Raw genomic sequence first — 20,885 nt, 5'->3', positions numbered from 1 at the left:
CAAACAGATATGCTTTACTGTGTGTGTGTGTGTGTGTGTGTGTGTGTGTGTGTGTGTGTGTGTGTGTGTGTGTGTGTGTGTGTGCGTGTGTGTGCAGTCAAACAGTCTATGTGAGATGTATAGTCTCTGAAGTGATTAAAACTGTTTGTCAGGCATTATAGACAGGCATCATATTTTGTCATATTTGCTTTGGTAAAGAAATTAATGGACTTGGTAGCAAGAGTATAAGTACACATTCATATACACATAGGATGCTAGTAAAAATACCATGCAATGGAAGTGGGTAACATGAACACATTCTGAATTATATAGCTCTGATTTTCTTGCAGTTATGAAGATTGCATATTAGCATCAGTTTCTCGAAAATGGCACTGCCAGCATTAAGGAAGAATGCACAAGCTAAGAGAAAAAACATTTTAATACAAACGTTGTTTAATAAAATAGAATTATTTTTACTACATTAATGAGACTTTAGCAAATAAATTAAAACCAACAATAGATGACCTTTTAAAACATCCCACTGTTTGTAAGAATTTCAAAAGGCATTCATTTTAAGCATAACAAAGAGTCATTGCTGACCCTTCAGCTGTGCAAAGATGTTATGCTGCAGTGAATTTCATCACAGTGTATTGTATTGTATTGTGAGAGCTGGCAGTGCAGTGTTTGTTATTTTTTCTACTTTTCTCCACTGTTGTGTAACTGAGGAGTTGGTATATTTTACTTTTGGGGTGTGTGGGGGGCTTTCCCCCATTTAAGGGGGTGCAGAGGGGGGATTGCCCTCCCTGCAAAAAAAATATATATAATTTTTGCTGTTTTTGTAGGTTTTTTGACTCAACATTTTCGAAATTATATTTTTGGTAAAGAGTGAGCCTTTTTGATGCATCACTGTGTGATATTGATGTAGCAAATGGACTATAAGGAATATATGTGACTCATTTTGTTGAACTCAAAATTTTTGGTTGACTTAAATGAGTAGTTACATTTCAAAACAAATTAAAAAAACACCCTTTGAAGCACTGATGTCATTGGAACAGCTGTAACAAGGGATGTGTGCCTTTGTTGTTTTAAATACTTGCCAGTTATGGAGATTTGAGATTTAATAAGCTTTTTACTATAGTCCCAAGTATAATTCAGCCAGACTTTATGTGCTTGCTGGGTGACTCTGAGCAAATCACTTAACCAGCTTTTGCTCATTCATTGCCTTTGAAAAGAAATTCCCTTGTATCTAGTGGGTTTATCCAAATAATAATAATAATAATAATAATAATAATAATAATAATAATAATAACAAATGTCTGTACTTTTACTTTTGAGAGGAGGCAGAAGTTTACAAACTCATCTTTATACTTTACTTATTAACTAAAGGCTTTGCATGATCGCTGTGACAAATACCTGACTCTAAAGTTTCATAAATGAAAGTTTATGTAAGCCTATTTACCTTTTAGAGCATTATCTGCACTTGCTTTACCTCAGAAGATTACAAAAAGGTTGTTAGAAGGTGTACCTCATGTTAGCAGAGTGGGATCCAGCACTAGGCGACCTAGATAGTTGCCTAGGGTCTGTTGGCTAGGGGAGAGGCCTGCTGGCCATGGAGCTGCCACATTTACATTTTAATAAAACAATTAATTAACAGTTAATTACAACTTTTTATGTATTTAACATTTATTGACCAGGAAATTCTGATTAGGACAGAGCCTATTTTCAGCCAAAGCCCAGGGAGAAATGCTCTAGATGCATGCTTTGGAATGTGGGAGGAAACCCACAAGAACACAGGGAGGAAATGCAGACTCTATACAGAAGGCACTCCAGCCAATAATCAAACCAAAAAAATGCTTGCTTTGAGGCAATAACATTAACCTCTGCACCACTGCACCACCCATTTTCTTCTTTAATGCAGCTGCATCTTCTTCTTTAAGAAGACACATACACACTCTGCATACTTGCATGTGGCTTTTTCCTGCTTCGTTCCATGTGCATGAAATTTAAACTTGCTTCTTGCTGCCATGAGAGAGACAAGATGCATGCAGAACTTAAATTTGCTTAGCCATTCCATTCCTTCAGCAGGTGGTGTTGCAGACTTGCTTTTTCCACAAAGTGTGTGTATGATGTGTGTCTGAAATGCCCTAGTTAAGGATGGCATGTTAATCAATTAACTTAGTCAGGCTCAAACCCTGTACCAGGGTTACAAGAGACAAGGGCCTAAATCCTGTACACCAGCAAATTGTGAGTTTCAGTGCATTTTTAAGGAAATGTGAGTTTCAAGGGAAGAGAAGTTTATTGTTGCTTATGTTGTCTGTTTTCAATGTGCTGATGTTTTGTTGACAGTCAGTGTTTGTGCTATTGATTCTGCAAGCAGTATTAGTAGCACAACAAGAAGCACTCTTGCCTTTATTGCAGAAGGCTGTGTGTTCTACTACCACACCATGTAGATGAGCTGTTTATACTATGGTGCAATTAAGGGGAGAGGTGTGTTCTCCTTTAGATGAAATCCTAGTAACTTTGATCTTGTTGTCAATTTGCCCGCCATTCATTATTGAATATTACCACTTTTTTATGTTAGATCTGCAATTAATCCTTCAGTGACAGCAGGCACTGAATTTGTAGATAAAACACTGAAATGTAAAGTTGTTTGCCAGTAGCAATCTCTTCATTAGTTACAGATCTCTTTAATGTGGACTCATATTGGCTGATATCAGTGGATTGTAATGAGAAGTTTGAGTGGCTTTTATGTTTGAAATGTTCTAAAATGGATAGTTTTGTTCCTATTGGTTCATGCATTTTGTTCGTACATTTTGTTTGCTTAATGGAAAACTGTTCAAAATGACAAATTTAAAAAACACTTTAATAAGTGCTGCTATATTCTACAAGAAATATAATTTAATACAATCAGGAAAGTGAATCAAAGAACACAGGCATGCATGGTTCTAAAAATGTGTGCAAGCAGTCTATGGTTTGAAAACAGCACAAAGGTAAACTTAATCTGCTACTGGCCAGATGCATTTTCTTTGAATGTGGGCTTCACTGCCTTTTCAATGAATGTGAGTTTCAAGGGCAGAGAACTTTACAGTTTATGCTAAGACTGTTTTCATTGTGTGACTGCATTGTTTGTTTAGCAAATGGCTATCAGTGTTTGTGCTACAAAATTTGAAAAAAAATCTTTAAATTAAATCTAAATATCTGTAATCATTGCAGAAGTAAAGAAGAAAATAATATGCACACTGATAGGTTTGAACAGTATTTATTTATTTGACATTTGTTGACCGGGTTGACTCAACTGGGACAGAGCCCTTTTTCAGTGGAGACCCAGGGAGAAAAGCTTCACAGTAAATACATACAATTAAGTTGACTTAGTACAAAGATAATAGTACAAAATCTCATGTAGACATATACAATAGCAGGTTTAACATACATGGCAATTAGACTCTACATTACAGCTTATGTAGGTACAGTGCAGACTACAAGATATAATGCAGATAAAATTTACAAAGCAAAGAATAGTGGTTACAGTGTAGTTAAAGGTAAGTGAGTAAGGTTTTCTAAGCTTAGTCATTTAACTGTAAAAAGTTATATACCAGAACAGATTAAACTGTCTGTGAATGAGAGAAGAGGTGGTCAAGTGTGAAAATAATTTTATAAGAGTGTAGGTTAGAGGCAGAGAGGTAGGAAAGGTGGCTTGCAGTTTTAAAAATGAGTGATTAGGAGAAAGGTAGGGTTTCAATGATGTAGTAGAAAGGTGAGAGATAGGATAGCTTAGCTAGATGGGTCAGTCAGGGGGGAGATAGAACCGACATAGTCTATTTTTGCTTAAGTGAGTTTTTACTGCCTTTTTGAATTGGGGGTTGGGTGTAATGTGTCGGATGTCTAGTGGTAGTTTATTCCAGTTCTCAGCAGGGCAATAGCTATAAGCTTTTTTCCGATGTTGATCTTGGGTTTGTGAATGGACAGGAGATGTTGGTATTTATGATAACTGTGGAGAAATAGCCAAGTAATGGGACACTGGAATGACTGGGGGGTCCCATTCCATTACCATGCCTAGGGGCCCATTTGATGATGATGGGGCTCTGCATGTTGGAATTCAGTTGGATGATATTTAAGTTACTGTGGCCAGAACAGAAGAACATATGCAGAATTTAAAGCGATGTTGAGAAGACTGAAAGATACAGAGTTGTGTTTTAAGTAAAATGATTATGACTTTTAAATGGAAACAAAATACCTATGATGTGTAATAGATGCAAACATAGAGGGCAGGATTCACAAAGCCTCCGTGTAAGAATTATAACTCATACACGGAGGCTGCAGTTAAACGGAGTGATGTCAGCATGCTCTGCATATTCATGAGAGCATGCTGAATCACACCTAAGGCTAACACGGTCCGTGCAAGACAGTAGGGGGAGTGTCCGTAGGCCGAGCCCTGTAAGCGGACACGCCCCCAGAAGAGTAAAAGTGCCCAAAGTAAACACCCATGCCAGAGTCCATGGAAATGTGAATAAACACAACACAACACATGTCCCCACAGACTACGAACATAAAATGTACAAATGAACATCACATAATTTTTTTTTAAATTGTAAAGATGTTTAACCGTGAGTGCGCTCGTTTGCGCGGGCATGCCCGTAGCGCAGCTACAGTTAGCAGTCAGTGGGAAAGCATATAAGAACTAAATATGCAAAGTAAGCCAGGAAGCAATAGCGTAGCAGTAGAGATGTTGGCTGAAGAGCAGGCATTCATGGTTTGAGACCCCACAACACCAATTTTTATTTTTAGCAAAATAAGCACGAAACAAGTCCCTGACAAGTATGTACACATAAAATCACATTTTATGTAAAATGTAATGAAATAGCCCATTTATATTGAAGAAATGTGAGGTAACAAAACAATAAAAAATGCCAGATGTGCCCATAGCTGAGCTACAGTTTAACAGGATGAGTGCATCTGCCCGTAGGTGAGCAGTGGTTTAACTGGTGCAAAATGAGTGCCCGTAGCTGAGTAGTGGTTTAACACACTAAATCTATGTGCCCCTAACTGAGCTGAGTGTAATATGTGTGCTGATAGCCAAATGAGGCTTAAACCAGCGTACCCCATTTGCGCGGAGCTGCGCACCGCGCAAACAAGCTAACCGACGGGCAACGTTGAGCAAGCCGTATCAAAACTGCCTTTACACAGACACACCCCTCAGTTTGTCTAGACAGTCATAAAAAATAAAAAGTAGTGGCCAGGTTCGAACCCAGGATACTATACACCATAGTCAAGGTACTGAACCACTAAGCCATGACAGCAGTACCTATAAATGCAATAATAGCTAATATATAGGAATGAATACAAACTGGAGCATGACAATGCAGGTTTACTGAAGTTGATACAATTCCAAAATGGCCAATCACAGATATGTGTGGAAAAAATGAACTATATAAGCCCCATAGAATACACAACATAAACGATTGTAGAACTGAACTGCAGCCAGAATGACAGGAGTAGGAGAGGGTAGTTGCTTTTGAGCACAGAGGTGGGGCATTGAGGAGTCCAGGTACATGGTCTGGCTCCTAGTCCACAATCATGAGGCCCAACTCATGCAGGGCCAGGTCCTGTGGGGAGCATACAGGGCTGAGGCGTGGGACCGGTTGGCTCATGATCTCACCAGTGCCACAGGGATTCCAAGGACTGGTGAGCAGGTCCGTCACCACCATGCGGACCTGAAGAGATGCAAGCAGGACCAATTGAACTTTTGGATCCAGGAGGCCCGGCAAATGCCCAACGCCCCACTACTGAGTAAGTTACATTTAATTATGTATGTAAGAAATTAAACTAGCTGATATTATGGAGATGTGTATTCCAATATTACTTCATTTATATTACAGCTGCAGGTGTCCGTTCTGCGAACCACAGAGCCTATGGCGATAGGCTGGTGCGGTTGCGCCACCAGGCAGGTCAGTAATCCACTACCAGTAACTGTAAAGAAATATAAAAGTATGACAGTCAGCAAAAGAGTGCAGTGTAGTCACTAAGGAATAAAATGTGCAAGTAACAGTGTGAAAGTGTTTGCAAGTATTGCTTGATTACAAAAGTGTGTTGCAGCCTGTAAGCCAAACGGAAAAATGAAAATGTCTGACATAAATTCTGAAATAAAAATGCCCCACCTGTAAGAAAATAGTACACAACCTGCAGCAGGCTGAAAAGTATAGCTGCAGAAGATGATGAAATCACATGTGTGAAATATATCCTTGTTGAAATACTGAAACATGACAGAAGTGAGACTGCTGGAAAGGATTGCAATAACTACAGGTAAAACATGTCAATAAAGCCTAGAAGTAAGTACCATCCTGAATAGTAAAATAAAAACAAGTGAGAGAGTGTGAGAAAGTGTCATGAATCCAGCAATACAGTAGTAATAACCCCTGAATAAAGTATACTGCAGTCAGTACAGAATGAAATGCATGTGAGAATCCAAACCAAACAGCGAAATCTGTTCAAAGTGTTGCTGCATCTGGAATGTGTATCCCAAAATCTGGATATGTTGCTCTCAGTCTGCAATATGCAGATAGTATGATTGTCTGATATACCAAACATCCACATTTGTCTATAGCTATATAAAGCAAATGTAGCAAGATGATGTAGCTGAACAAAGCTAAATATGAATGTGTATGAAGAACAATAAAATGTATATTGATGTTGCAGTAACAGTCCTATCACCAAGTTGAAGTAGTTATCATATTGGAAACTGTAGTTAGAACAGTAGTGTGTATATATGTGCAGCTATTAGAAATGTACAGCATATGTATTGGTATTCGAAGGTGTTAATATTATTTGCTTCACCCCACCCTATAACCACATATAACCCAATCCAGCAATACAGTAGTAATAAAACCTGAATAAAGTATACTGCAGTCAGTACAGAATGAAATGCATGTGAGAATCCAAACCAAACAGCGAAATCTGTTCAAAGTGTTGCTGCATCTGGAATGTGTATCCCAAAATCTGGATATGTTGCTCTCAGTCTACAATATGCAGATAGTATGATTGTCTGATATACCAAACATCCACACTTGTCTATAGCTATATAAAGCAAATGTAGCAGGATGATGTAGCTGAACAAAGCTAGATATGAATGTGTATGAAGAACAATAAAATGTATATTGATGTTGCAGTAACACTCCTATCACCAGGTTGAAATAGTTATCATATAGGAAACTGTAGTTAGAACAGTAGTGTGTATATATGTGTAGCTATTAGAAATGTACAGCATATGTATTGGTATTCGAAGGTGTTAATATTATTTTCTTCACCCCACCCTAAAACCACATATAACCCATTCCACGTGAAAATGGTATGTGCAATCACAATTAACACCCCTGGACATTTGTCCTGTTGGGTCATATATATTTGCATGTCCGTTGATGCATCTGCCCTGTTCATACATCCAAACCTGATGGCCTGTTGCCATCAATCAACCCTGCATGTTGTTGGACTGTGTATTGCTGTTCAAATTATGCATGTGTTATGCTCGCTGTTCAATGGTGTGAATATCTGGGTGTTTGGTTAATGGGAATACTAATGCATGCTATTACAACTAATTGTGAATGGTATTATATGTCACTAACCCAAACTGTCATGACATAATGCAAAACATAGGACGACAGGGAAGGCGGGTTCCAGCGGACCCACCTCTCCCACCTCAGCTGGCGAGTGCACCCAGCACTAGTGCCAGTCTGGACCCTTCTCCAGTGGCCTTGTGCCACCTGCGGGTGGAAGCACTGCAGGGGATGGGGCTCACCCCCCCCTCTGCAAGTGTGGCCGGAGAAGAACCACCACTCACCCTCCGTAGCGTCCGGACTGTGGTGCGTAGGGAGATTCGGGACTCTGTTCTCGAGCCCCTACGCCAGCTTAAGGCATGGGTAGCACAACTTACAGGCATGCCTGTTGCCTGGCCTACACAGCCCCCAGCACAGCCCCATCCTGGGCAGTGAAGGAACAGTGGCAACTGCCTACGGGTGGGGATATCAGTTCCACTGTTGCCATCTGTGGGCTCATGGGATCTGGATATCCAAACCTCCGTCCCCGTCAGTTGTGTAACCCCCCACACGTGTCATACACCGCCCCTGTATGCGTCTTGTTTGTCTTGTCTGTTTACCTACCCAACCTACCTCCCCAGCTGTACCGACTTCCTTCACCTGACATACCACTCTCAACTGAAAAAAAAAAAAAAAAAAAGGGCACTCTGTACCCACAAAAAAATTACCCCATACATAGCTGCCCATTCCACACATGTCTGCTGGACATGGAAACTATCAATTACAATTGGCTGTACAACAAGTATTATTGTTGTCCTGACACCTCTCTCAGGGGTGGAAGGTTTCAAATGTCACACCAAATTACATACATATGCACAGCTGTTGCTGATGAAGAAATGGGCATCTATGGGCCTTACCTACATCCCTCCTGCAAATCCCAAGCTTGTTTCCCTACTGTCTTACGCTCTTTGTGACCCCTTTTTCACCACTTTCCTGTCTCCCCATTTTCATTTCTTTCAAAGAAAATAGCGCGGGTGTGCACCAGAGTAAGCACTGTTAAGCGGTTGTAAGCGGGTGTGCGCGTGTGTGCGTGGAGCTAACCGCCAGTGTGCATGTGTGAGCTCCGCGCAAACCAGCGCTAACCCGGTTACAACTGCTTAAAAGTGCTTTAGTCACTTTGATTGACAGGTCCTGTACTCAGTTCAAAAACAAAATAAAATCCCACTGGCAGTCCTGAACCCAGGACCTTGGAAACAGTAGTGTGTATGACCTACCACTAAGCCATGACTCTTATACAAGAGCATTGTGCTAAAATAAATATAACATGTAATAGTAGGGATGAATGTAAAGGGAATATAGGATGTGTAGTACCCAAAGCATGTCATGTAGAATTACTGTCAAAACTACTGGATTCCCATAATAGTAGTGTGTGAACAGAAACAGCCATGCTAGTTGGTAGCTTGTAGGTAATAATGTCAGTTAATGTACATATATAAATATATGTATATGTACATATATATATATATATATATATATATATATATATATATATATATATATATATATATATAGTTGTAGGTGTCATTGTGCATACACACTTACTACAGGGAACAGGAGAGAGGAATGGAGAAATGTGAATCTACAACACAGCCTGAATCATGAGAGAGATACTAACCTTTACGCTCACAGAACAGTGTCCACAGCATACCAGCATGGTCCCCGCCCTTACAATCTGAAAGGGCAACGCCTATCTCACATACCCTTTTATAGCACTGTCCTGAAATCATAGTGAGAACTGCAATCAGTACACAACTGGCTGTATGCAATTAGCAAATGCTGGCTTACAATTGGTGCAGAGGCCATCACATGGACCTATGCAGATACCTACAAAAGCATCCTGTACTAACACTCCACAGATGCAATACATTCATTGCACTGTCTGGAAGCAGACAGAGGGAGAGAGACAAACCGAGACAGAGAGAAAAAAAACAAAAAAAAACACGCTACACACTGTTACTCTAAGCTGTCAGCAGTGACAGTAGCAGCAGGAATCAGAAGCAGTGGTAATGCAACCAGCTGTGACAAACACAGGTAATGCAAAGTAGCAGGTTAATAGTGTGCATACTGTGAACCCTCCAAATGTGTCATAGGTCTGTATCTATAGGTATGTCCATGTGATATGTTGTGTGTACGTAGTTCCACCAAAAGGGGATGACTATACATTACATGTCAATCAGTGTTAGGCCATGATCCTGGCAGCAGTTGTCTGTGCGTTGCCCTCAGCAATGGCTGTAGTGACTGCTTTGAAAGGTCAGCCAGGTTCAAAAGGCAGGATCAGCCCATCACAAAGGCACACTGGCTGGGAACAAGTGTCTGCAGGTACCCGATATCACTGCATATGCATCCCATACTGCATAATTCCATAGCTTAGCAGACCAGGCCGGTTATGCATATGATGTGGTAGTTCCTAGGGTCAGTCGAGGTGCCTCCTTAGTGGTGTGGGACCACTGTTGCTGTATGCCACTGTCCAGGTACATATCCTGTAGTACGGCCAAGATAAATTATCAGTGTTATATGCGGTTGTATGTCCTCTTGGAGTGCAGGTAGCACACATCCAGGGATACCATGAGGTCACAGTGATGCTGTGTGTTCTGCTTTGCTGAGGGCAGCCCTCACCTGGACATGTGAGATGATAGGGAGGTTACATACAGCTGTGATAACTATTTCAACTGATGGGGGAGAAGGAGGGGGGATACATGCACCGAACCTGTCTGCAAGAATGTTGCCAATATCTGTGTGTTTGGTGAATGTTAAGTAGGTGTGTATTAACACAGAGCATATCTGAGGCATTTGGTCCATATGTGTAACATAACTGAAGAAGGCCTTGTGGTTATCCATAGTGTTTGTGGCCATTTCCCTCCCAGAGTAGGCCATGGCCAGTACCAGTGCTGACCACAGATGCCTTCCCTTAATGTGAATCTGCTCTGTCCTGCAGTAGCCTCCTGCTATTGTTATACAATCTGCCTCTGTCTGGGGTCCACTGGACAGGATGCCTAACCTTTGTGCATAGGGTCTGGGTTAGAAATGTGTGTGCAAGTTCCATGCAATCTGTGGAATGTCCGTGGTAAGCATTTGCAAAGGGGTCAGCAGTGTGGGTTGTGGCTTCCACTGGCCCAGTGTGCTGCATGGATACCATCTCAGTCCTAACAAGTGAATAACTGTCTAATCACATACATATCAAACTAGTCTACTGTGCTGGTGGTGGTGGTGGGATATGTATATCCAGGCCGAGTAACTTGTGTCCACATCACACTAGTGGATGGTGTCCCACATACAGTACCTTGGGATGAACCCCCAGAGTGAGGTTGTGCATTGGACCTGTCAGTGTGTGCTAACCGATGGGGCATGCTACTATGTTGTGTGGAATGTGGCAGGTATTGTTGCACAGGTGTTGGCTGAGCACTGATATCTGGCCATGTACCTGTGTATCCACCACGACACACACACATGCAACATATGGGAGTAGTAGTATATCACTACACATGAGTATCATGTATAGTATGTGTGCCATATATTGCTGACATAGTCTGCTGATATCCTGTCTGTGTTCTCTTCCAGGGAGATGGCGTGTCAGCGTAATCCCACCTACTCTGCAGCGGAAGATGAGAAGATACACCAGAGCCTGGTGCGAGAGTATGACATCCTGTTTTCCCACACCAGTCAGAATCAGCAGGAGAGGGCTGCACTGTGGCAAGACCTTGTCCGTAGGGTAAATGATATTGGCACGCATAATAGGACATATGAGCAGGTACGACATCACTGCAGTGATTTAATCAGAAGTGTCCATCAGCATGCATCAGATATCCACAGGCAACACGTTGCCACAGGAGGTGGGGTGGCCACACATCCCCCCTCACCAGACTGGAGGGGCTACTCCTAAGTGTTGTGGCTCCAGCCCTGGAACAGCAACAGCAGTACACCTGCATCATGATGGAGGCTGGATCCACACAGCAGCACGACATGGAGCATGCAGTTAATATGCCATATGTACACTTGACTGTTCTGTACACTGTTAGTTTATGCATGTGTAAGGTGTGTCCGTGGTATGTATCTGTCATCATAGTATGTAATTGTGCATGTGTGATACTGGCAATATCAGCAGCTGACGTGTGAAAGGCAACTGGTGTACTACTGCACTGTATCATATGCAATATCAATGGCACAGTTGTGCCCACTGACATTAATCTCATCATTTTTGCAGGTCCCTCCAGGGTTACAGCAAGGCAGGCCATCCATGCTGGTGAGTGTGTTTAACAATACCTATAATAGTCCTGATAGTGCTAGTAACACTAGTGTAACTCAGTAGTGCTCTGTGTGTATACTGCGGGGTGTGCATGTGTGCAGGTGTGCCTGTGCCCATGTGTGCATGTGTGCATGTGACCACTTGTGCATGTGTGCATGTGTCCATGTGTGCATGTGTCCACGTGTGCATGTGTGCATGTGTCCACGTGTGCATGTCTGCATGTGTGCCTGTGTCCATGTGTGCATGTGTGCCTGTGTCCATGTGTGCATGTGTGCATGTGTGCATAAGTGCATCACTGGTAACAATGTCTGGAGACTGTAAACTGTGTTTCCTGTCTTCCTCCCACAGGTTCTGGTGCTGCTCTGGTGTCCTGCAGCAGGGAACCTGAATCTGGTGCCACAGGTACTGGTAATGATGATATTTGTGTAATGGTACAGGAAGGTGTGTCAGGGTCCGCCATTGGTCAGCCAATTGACAGTACACAGCTGTCAACCCCATCATTGCGCACAGTCATCCTGCCAGTACATCCTTTGTCACCATTGTCCCTAGGTGATGGACAGGATACAGTGGGCATTGACCAGGGTAATGTGGTACCTGTGGCACATGTGTCCCCACACAGCAGCCATGGGCAAGGTCCTGCGATGGTACCACACAGACAGTTGCCAATGGGTTCTCGTGGGAGCATCCGTGGGCATACTGCCTCTGGCAGACGTGCCCAAAGAGGTCTGTCAACCTCAGCTATGTTTCAGACTGTCATGCAGGCACAATCGCGTATGGAAAGATACACCAGACAGGGCCTGAGGGAACTGAGAGCATGTCGCACAGCCATGACTGACAGTATGCGTGACATCGCGGATGCTATCCATAATTTCACCGATGTCATAGACAGACGTTGTCGGGACATATTACAGCAGTTCCACAACCAAATGTCCATGAGCCAGGGCAATGGTGGGCATTTGCGGCATCGACGTGGCCATCTGCCAGCAACAGCAGCAGCTGGCAGTCGGCGCGGATGACAACAGGCCTGCGCACGCCCCCATAGTGCCAGCAACAGCCCCAGCAATGCTGGGTCTGTGCTGTCATCGGAACGCCCCAGGAGACCACGTGCACGTGGCTCTGGACAGTCCCAATAGGGACCTGTGTCCAGTCAACACACTCCCGCTTCTGATGACAGTACCCAGTCTGGCTTAGTACTGGATACGGTCCGTAGCACCCCTGCCAGGCACAGGTACCGTGTCCGTGCCCACAGACACTGATCTGTATGACCTGCCAGGTGCAGTCTGTGGCTGTCCACAAACCCCTGTATATGGCAGCCATGAGGTGGAACTGTGTGCGTGCATACACACATGCGAAATGTTAACACCTAGGGTGACCACATACATGCACACACTGCACCAACACTGCCCCACCCTGTACTGCTGCCCCTCACCAACACACATACAAACACATGTCAATTGGTGGTATCAGTGGCTGACTCGGGCATACCTAATTCACACCCTGTGCATATGATGACAGTGTGCCACCTCCTGCAATCTCCAACATCATTGCGGGAACAGGTAAACACGTTGCTGATGCACAGGGTGACTACATAGAAGTGTATTAGTAGTATCATGTTGGTAACAGTACAGTGTGCTGCTATGACTGTGTGTATATCCCAGCATGCCTGATACAGTAACTGTATGAATGTCCTGAATTGTTATCTGCACCCATAGTACATACCAAAGTGTAACAGCTGCACATAATTGCATGCCGGTGGTAAGGATGTCAACAGATAGCCGCATACATGGGTAGCACAGGGGGGAAGCTAACGCAAGTAGTGATATGCAATGGTGGACATGTACAGTAATGGTGTCAAGTTGCCCACAACGACTATGCAATGTGGATGTTTGCGCATGTAGATATGTGTGCAGTACCAATGTAATCCAAATCACAATTAACTATGACATAATATCAGTTCTACCATGGACATCGGAGCTGTGTATTCCTGGGTACATGTTGATAGTGCCTACATATTTGCATTGTTACTTACTGTTATTGTTTCCCCTTCTTTGTTGTACAATGCACTACTTCCAGCCCTGTTTACTGTAGCTTTGTTTGCGTGCATGTTCGCTTGGGGTCCCCTGGAACACTGCTTACATCTACAATGCAGAGTTACAGTGCTTCTGTAGACTCCTAGTGATATCTGCATAGCGTACGATACGTATGTCAACTTTACACATGACAGAACGTCACTGTCTGTCCTGTACGCATGTACGTTGCCTGTGACACATTGCACATGTCTTACCTGGCATTTACCCACATGTGCAGTCATATATGCCAGTGCTATGAAACAGTAGCAGTACACCCACACATACACACCTTCAGTATGTTATCCCCATTGGCCCTATGTGTTGGTACTCATCATGGCAATCACACTACTAGGGTAGCATGTGCAAAGGTAACCTGTGAATCACCTCTATGGTCCAGTTGTGGTTTATGTGAGTCATGTGGCAATGTCACAGCTGCCACATGTATGCAGTCAGCCATCACCTTGGCCAGGAACATACAACACATGTGTGGGATTGCCACCACACAGCCAATCTGGGGACTGAGCTCTCTGAACCCAGTAATGCCATACCCTGTCAGGTGGCATGTCATATATACTACATCCTGGACAAACTTCAACCCCAATCCCTGCTGATACTATTGATAAAACCCCTGAAGATGTTTCTGATAGTTTTGACCAATTCTTTACTGAGACATTTCAAGCCCTAGCTAGCCATCTACCTCCTAGCTCCCCTGGTCCTGAAAGTAGCACCCCTAGAAACCTACTTGCATTCAGCTTCCAACCAGTCGCCACTTCACTTATCCGTATCTTGATTGAAAAAGTAAAACCCACTACACTTTCTGCTGATCAACTCCCTGCCGAGTACCTACACAAATCGGCTGATGCTATTGCTTACCCCGTCTCAAAACTAATCAAACGAACCATGGTAGAAGCTAAATTTCCCACCATCTGGAAAATATCCTATGTAATCCCACTTCACAAAGGAGGCAGCTCTACTGAATTCTCCAATTATAGGCCAATAGCTATACTCTCTCCACTTGCAAAGATTATGGAAACTTTATTCATAGACAATTCATGCACCACCTAATCCAAAATCGCCTTATGGCAGACACTCAGCATGGCTTCCGTCCTCATCACAGCACTACTTCAGGCCTCCTAGCCTTTACTAACACCATAAACCATACTTGCAACAATAATTATATATCCTCAGCCCTCTTTTTGGATCTTTCCAAGGCATACGATATGGTTGATCACCAACTTGTAATCCACACCCTGCAAACATTCTGTCTAGATACTGGAGCCTTCCAATGGTTTCAATCCTATCTGCATGGTCGACAGCAGGCTGGCCTCTGGCAGAACATACTTTCTAACCTTCTATCTAACACCCTCAGAGTACCACAAGGCTCTATGCTAGGGCCCTTGCTGTTCTCCATCTTCATTAACGACCTTTATACTGTCATCCCAAAAGTCAGCTGTATACAATATGCTGATGACTCTACTCTGATTTGCTCAGCCACATCTCCAGTAGAGTTATGGTCAGCTACCCAGACCACCTTTAATACAATAGAAAACTGGCTTTCTGAACATTGTCTGATCCTAAATCCCAAAAAAACTAAACTGCTGTTATTTCACCAACACGTAGGTCTACCGCTTTCACCTTTACCATAAAATCAAATGATGGCACAATAATCTCCCCTGACCCATCTACTAAACTATTAGGTGTCATCATAGACAATAATCTCAAATGTGACCTACATGTTAACCAAACTATCAAAACCATCAATAAAAAACTAGGGTCACTTTACAGAATAAAAGTCTTCCTAACCCCTTCAGCTAAAATTGCCATAGCTCGCTCACACCTTCTTTCAACCCTTCTGTATGCATCCCCTCTACTCTCGAAAATGAACAAGACTGTCCTTAACAAACACTCAATTTGCTACAACCACATTGCCAGGTTTGCCACTGGGCTGCCTTTTAGGACACATCATTGCATCAATCTAAATCAGCTTGGTTGGCTTGAACTACCTAGCCTAATACAGTATAACCAACTGATTATGGCCTATAAAATCCTCTATAATCCGGACAATACTCCTGCACTTCAAATATTATCACCCCCATAACAATCCTAGACCACTTTGATCCTCTAACAAACTACTAATTCAGACTAGCAAAATTAATAACACAGCCGGTGATTCTCTCTTTGCAAACTCTGTAAGTAGATCCTGGAACTCACTTCCAGCTGATATTACCTTACTTTCTACCTTAGGTCAATTTAACACTAGACTCAAACAACATTTGTCACTTAACTGGCTATGTCAATGTATCAAGCCTGGCTAACTCGAATGTGTAAAATCTGTTAACCAGTTTACTGTGTAATTTAATTTAATCCTGACTTGTGCTCAGGACTAACTTTAACCTGTGGAACATGTTTAACTTGCTTACTTATGTAATCTCTGTAAATAATCTGTTTGTAATATGTAATGCTGGTATTATGTAATGCTGTATCTGCTTACCCTTGGAGCTTTTCTCCCCGGGCCTCCGCTGAAAATGGACATGCATCCAGTCAGACTATCCCGGTCAACAAATGTAAGATAAATAAATAAATAAATAAATAAAAAATATTACAGTGACTACAATACAAGTCAGACATTGACACACACTGACAGCATGCTGAACACACTGGGGCATACATGGGGACTCAGAATAGCATCCTGCCTGAGCATCACACACCTCCGCAGCTGGCACACAGGCATATGTTCCATCAGAACAGAGCACATGCCACACATGGCACACACATCCCGTGTGCCACACACTCACAGCCTGTAGGGCTACACAACACACCTGCTACAGACGTGTCAGGTACCTGTCTTGGGTGCTGCACTGGGGTCTCGCTCAACAGGCTGTATCTGGTGAAGGTCACAGTGATATGCCTCAAGAGGACTATGGTCCACCACAGAACACATGCATACAGGTCAGTCAGAGGCATGGACACATATGACTCACTCATTGACCATGCCAGTATGGCTGACCTGAGACATTCCTCCCTGGACTACATGATAGGGAACATAGAATGGATCTCTCAGCATGTGGCACAGGCCAGTATGAGCCTGATCTTGGTTGCCAACATACCCTCACCAGGTATGCTACCACTATATGTGGGAAGGGTGTTGTATGTCTACATTATGCTCAGTCTCCAATGTCATTCATAGGGTATCCGCTGGCTGTCAACGTGGGCTTACATGCTAGGGAAGCCACAATGATGTGCAAGGGTCATCTTGCACGTGACACCCATGGCCCGATGTATATTGGCAAAGCTCCTTGATACACACATACTGCCTTATGCTGCAGGACACGGTTTACATAGCCACCTCCGTGGGTATCACACAGGTTAGGACACTAACAGTGCTGCTACACAACAACAGCAGTGTACACCGCAAGATGCATGCACCGGACACTGTCCTCAGCACGGTAAACTGCAATGTCTGTGCAGTACCAGAGTCCTAATTCATGGCTCACAGGTGTTACCCATCACTGACAGGTTATGCCCCATACCATGCCTGTCGTCCCCTACACATGTAACACACATGGACAGGGGGGTGGTATCCCAAGGCACCACAGATACACACACCTCCAGGTTGTTGGCATAGCACAAAGCATCAGGGCCTAATCATGTGCAGCTAACAGTGTGTCAGACTGCCATCTGGTTCATAGCCTGGCACACACAACCCTCCCATACACAGGAAGACCACCTATCCTCCTTAACAACACTGGCAATATGACAGTCTCAAGAACTGTCTTTATATGGCTGGACTGCATCCAGCCAAACATTGTGCGTGAGCATTACTGTAGCTACAACACACTAGTTGAAGTGTTCACAGCATGTGGTCACTGAAGTGCAGTGGAATGACATGTTACCACTACCACAACTGGTGGGAACATGCAGCACCTGTACATCAACTACATGTACACTATATGGCCCAGACCAGATGTGTATCCCCTGCTGTAGGTATTTTACCATATAAACCCACACTGTATAGACACATACTGCGTGCGGCCCCTGCACAGTAAGACACAGTCATATTAGTATACATTGCAAATACCATTTATCCACTCAAGGCATGTGTCAGACATGGTAACTACTGCAGGTCACAGGTATTTATGTGTATGTGTCACACACATACACCATGTGTGCAATTCCATTGCTGGTTTAGGCAATGGCATGCATTGTTATGTACAAAGACCCACACAAGGTCATAATGTGTGACACAACCACACGTGGCAGTTGTGGGTTACCAAAACATACCTATCTGTACTCTGACAATAGTAATAGACACAGTAGCAGAGTGCACTATTGCCATTACTAGCCAACTAGCCCTGTTTGGCTGTGCTGATAGTGTGGTGACATCCCCTGTGTTTACTGGGGGAATATGCAGCATCTGGTGTATTGTAGTATTTGCCAAAAGGATCTGCTCTTTCACACCTGCATTTACACACACCCTACTACCCCCCACACACACACACACACACTTGCAGGATTCATACCCCTACCTAACTAAGTCACGACACGTGAGAGAGACGCATTAGCAAAGCACACTATTCAGATTACTACATAGTTCCTCTTCTCTGGCTGTACTTATAGGGTGCTGACATCATCAGTATTTTGAAAGGGTAATGTGTATTAGGTAGTGTGATCTCCTGATTGCCAAAACTAACATGTTTTTCATACGGAAATGCACACACAGAAACTCCCCACATCCAAATGCACACACACTTGCAGGTTTCAAACCCCTACCTAAATATGTTATGGCACTTGAGAGTGACGCTGTAGAAGGTTGCGTTATTCCGAATACTGGCAGATATCCCTTCTCCAGCTGTATGTATAGGGTGCTGTCATCATCACTGTTTGGAAAGGGTAATGTGCATAATGTAGTGTGATCCCCTGATTTCAAAAAAGCACATGTTTTTCATACAGAATTGCACACACACAGAGTCCTCACATCCAAACACACACACATGCCATGTACAGGTTTCAAACTCCTACCTAACTATATTATGACACTCGGGAGAAAAGCATTAGCAAAATGCGCTATTCGCATTACTGGGAGGTTTCCTTTCTCCTGCTGTACTTATAGGGTGCTGACATCATCAGTGTTTAGAAAGGGGAATGTGCATCCTGTCGTGTGTTCTCCTAGTTGCCAAAAGGGATATTTCCTTCATACAGACTTGCATACACACTAGCGCCCTCCACACACACTGAGTATTTGCAGGATTCAAACCCCTATCTAACTATTTTCTGACACTCGAGACGGACGCATTAGCGGAGTGTGTTATTTGCATTTCTGGTAGGCTTCCCTTCTCCTGCTATACTTATAGGGTGCTGACATCATCTGTGTTTAGAAAGGGGAATGTGCATCCTGTAGTGTGTTCTCCCAGTTGCCAAAAGGGACATTTCCCTCACACAAAATTGCACACACACTAACCCCCCTCATCCAAACACACATACTTGCCATTTGCAGGATTCAAACCACTACCTAACTATGTTATGACACTCGAGTTGGACGCATTAGCAGAGTGTGCTATTCGCATTACTGGGAGGCATCTCTTCTCCTGCTGTACTTATAGGGTGCTGACATCATCTGTGTTTAGAAAGGGGAATGTGAATCCTGTAGTGTGTTCTCCCAGTTGCCAAAAGGGACATTTCCCTCACACAAACTAACCCCCCTCATCCAAACACACACACTTGCCATTTACAGGATTCAAACCACTAACTAACTATGCTATGACACTCGAGTCAGACGCATTAGCGGAGTGCGCTATTCACATTACTGGGAGGCTTTCCTTCTTCTGCTGTACTTTTAGGGTGCTGACATCATCTGTGTTTAGAAAGGGGAATGTGCATCTTGTAGTGTGTTCTCCCAGTTGCCAAAAGGGACATTTCCCTCACACAAAATTGCACCCACACTAATCCCCCTCATCCAAACACACACACTTGCCGGATTCAAACCACTACCTAATTATGTTATGACACTCGAGTTGGACGCATTAGCGGAGTGCGCTATTCGCATTACTGGGAGGCTTCCCTTCTCCTGCTGTACTTATAGGGTGCTGACATCATCAGTGTTTAGAAAGGGGAATGTGCATCCTGTAGTGTGTTCTCCTAGTTGGCAAAAGGGATACTTCTTTCATACAGTCTTGAACACACACTAACCCCCTCCACACACACTGAGCATGTACAGGATCCAAATCCCTACCTAACTATTATGACACTTGAGATGGACGCATTAGCAGAGCGCGCTATTCGCATTACTGGGAGGATTCCCTTCTCCTGCTGCACTTATAGGGTGCTGACATCATCAGTGTTTAGAAAGGGGAATGTGCATCCTGTAGTGTATTTTCCCAGTTGCCAAAAGGGGCATTTCCCTCTCACAGCCTTTCACACACACAAACTCCACTCACCCACTCAGCATTTGCAGGATTCAAACCCCTACCTAACTATATTATGACACTCGAGGGAGACACATTAGCAGAGCACACTATCCGAATTACTGGGCATCTGTTCTGCACCTGCAGTATTTATAGGGTGCTGACATCTTTATTTCTACAGAGGTATGTACATGTAGTACTACCTGTCAGGTGGGGGATAGCATATATATATATGCATTTGCAGCCACCTACGTCAGGGTCAGATATGCACATTGCACTGGAAGGTTATGTTCTATACCATGCTTTGTGACCACAGGACCTGTAACACACAACACAACCAGTCCAGAACACCACACCCACATCCAGGACACACATTTAGCTTCCCTGGGAACAGTGCCGGGATATGCAGGTGTTCACATACACCATTCCAGTTGTTAACATCAGGTACAGGCATATTGTGTATGAGAACTACTCAGGCCTCTACCACTTTACGCTACAGCCACTACAATTTGTGGGTCCATGTGCTATGGCAGAACCACACACCACAGCCACATGGGGGAATACATATTGCACCTGTCCATCTGCAACGTGGGTACTCACTTTTCCA

Source organism: Protopterus annectens, chromosome 14.part0 (assembly GCF_019279795.1).
Source record: "Protopterus annectens isolate FY-2018-M chromosome 14.part0, PAN1.0, whole genome shotgun sequence".
NCBI lineage: Eukaryota > Metazoa > Chordata > Ceratodontiformes > Protopteridae > Protopterus > Protopterus annectens.
Note: the sequence above shows the minus strand (reverse complement) of the source record.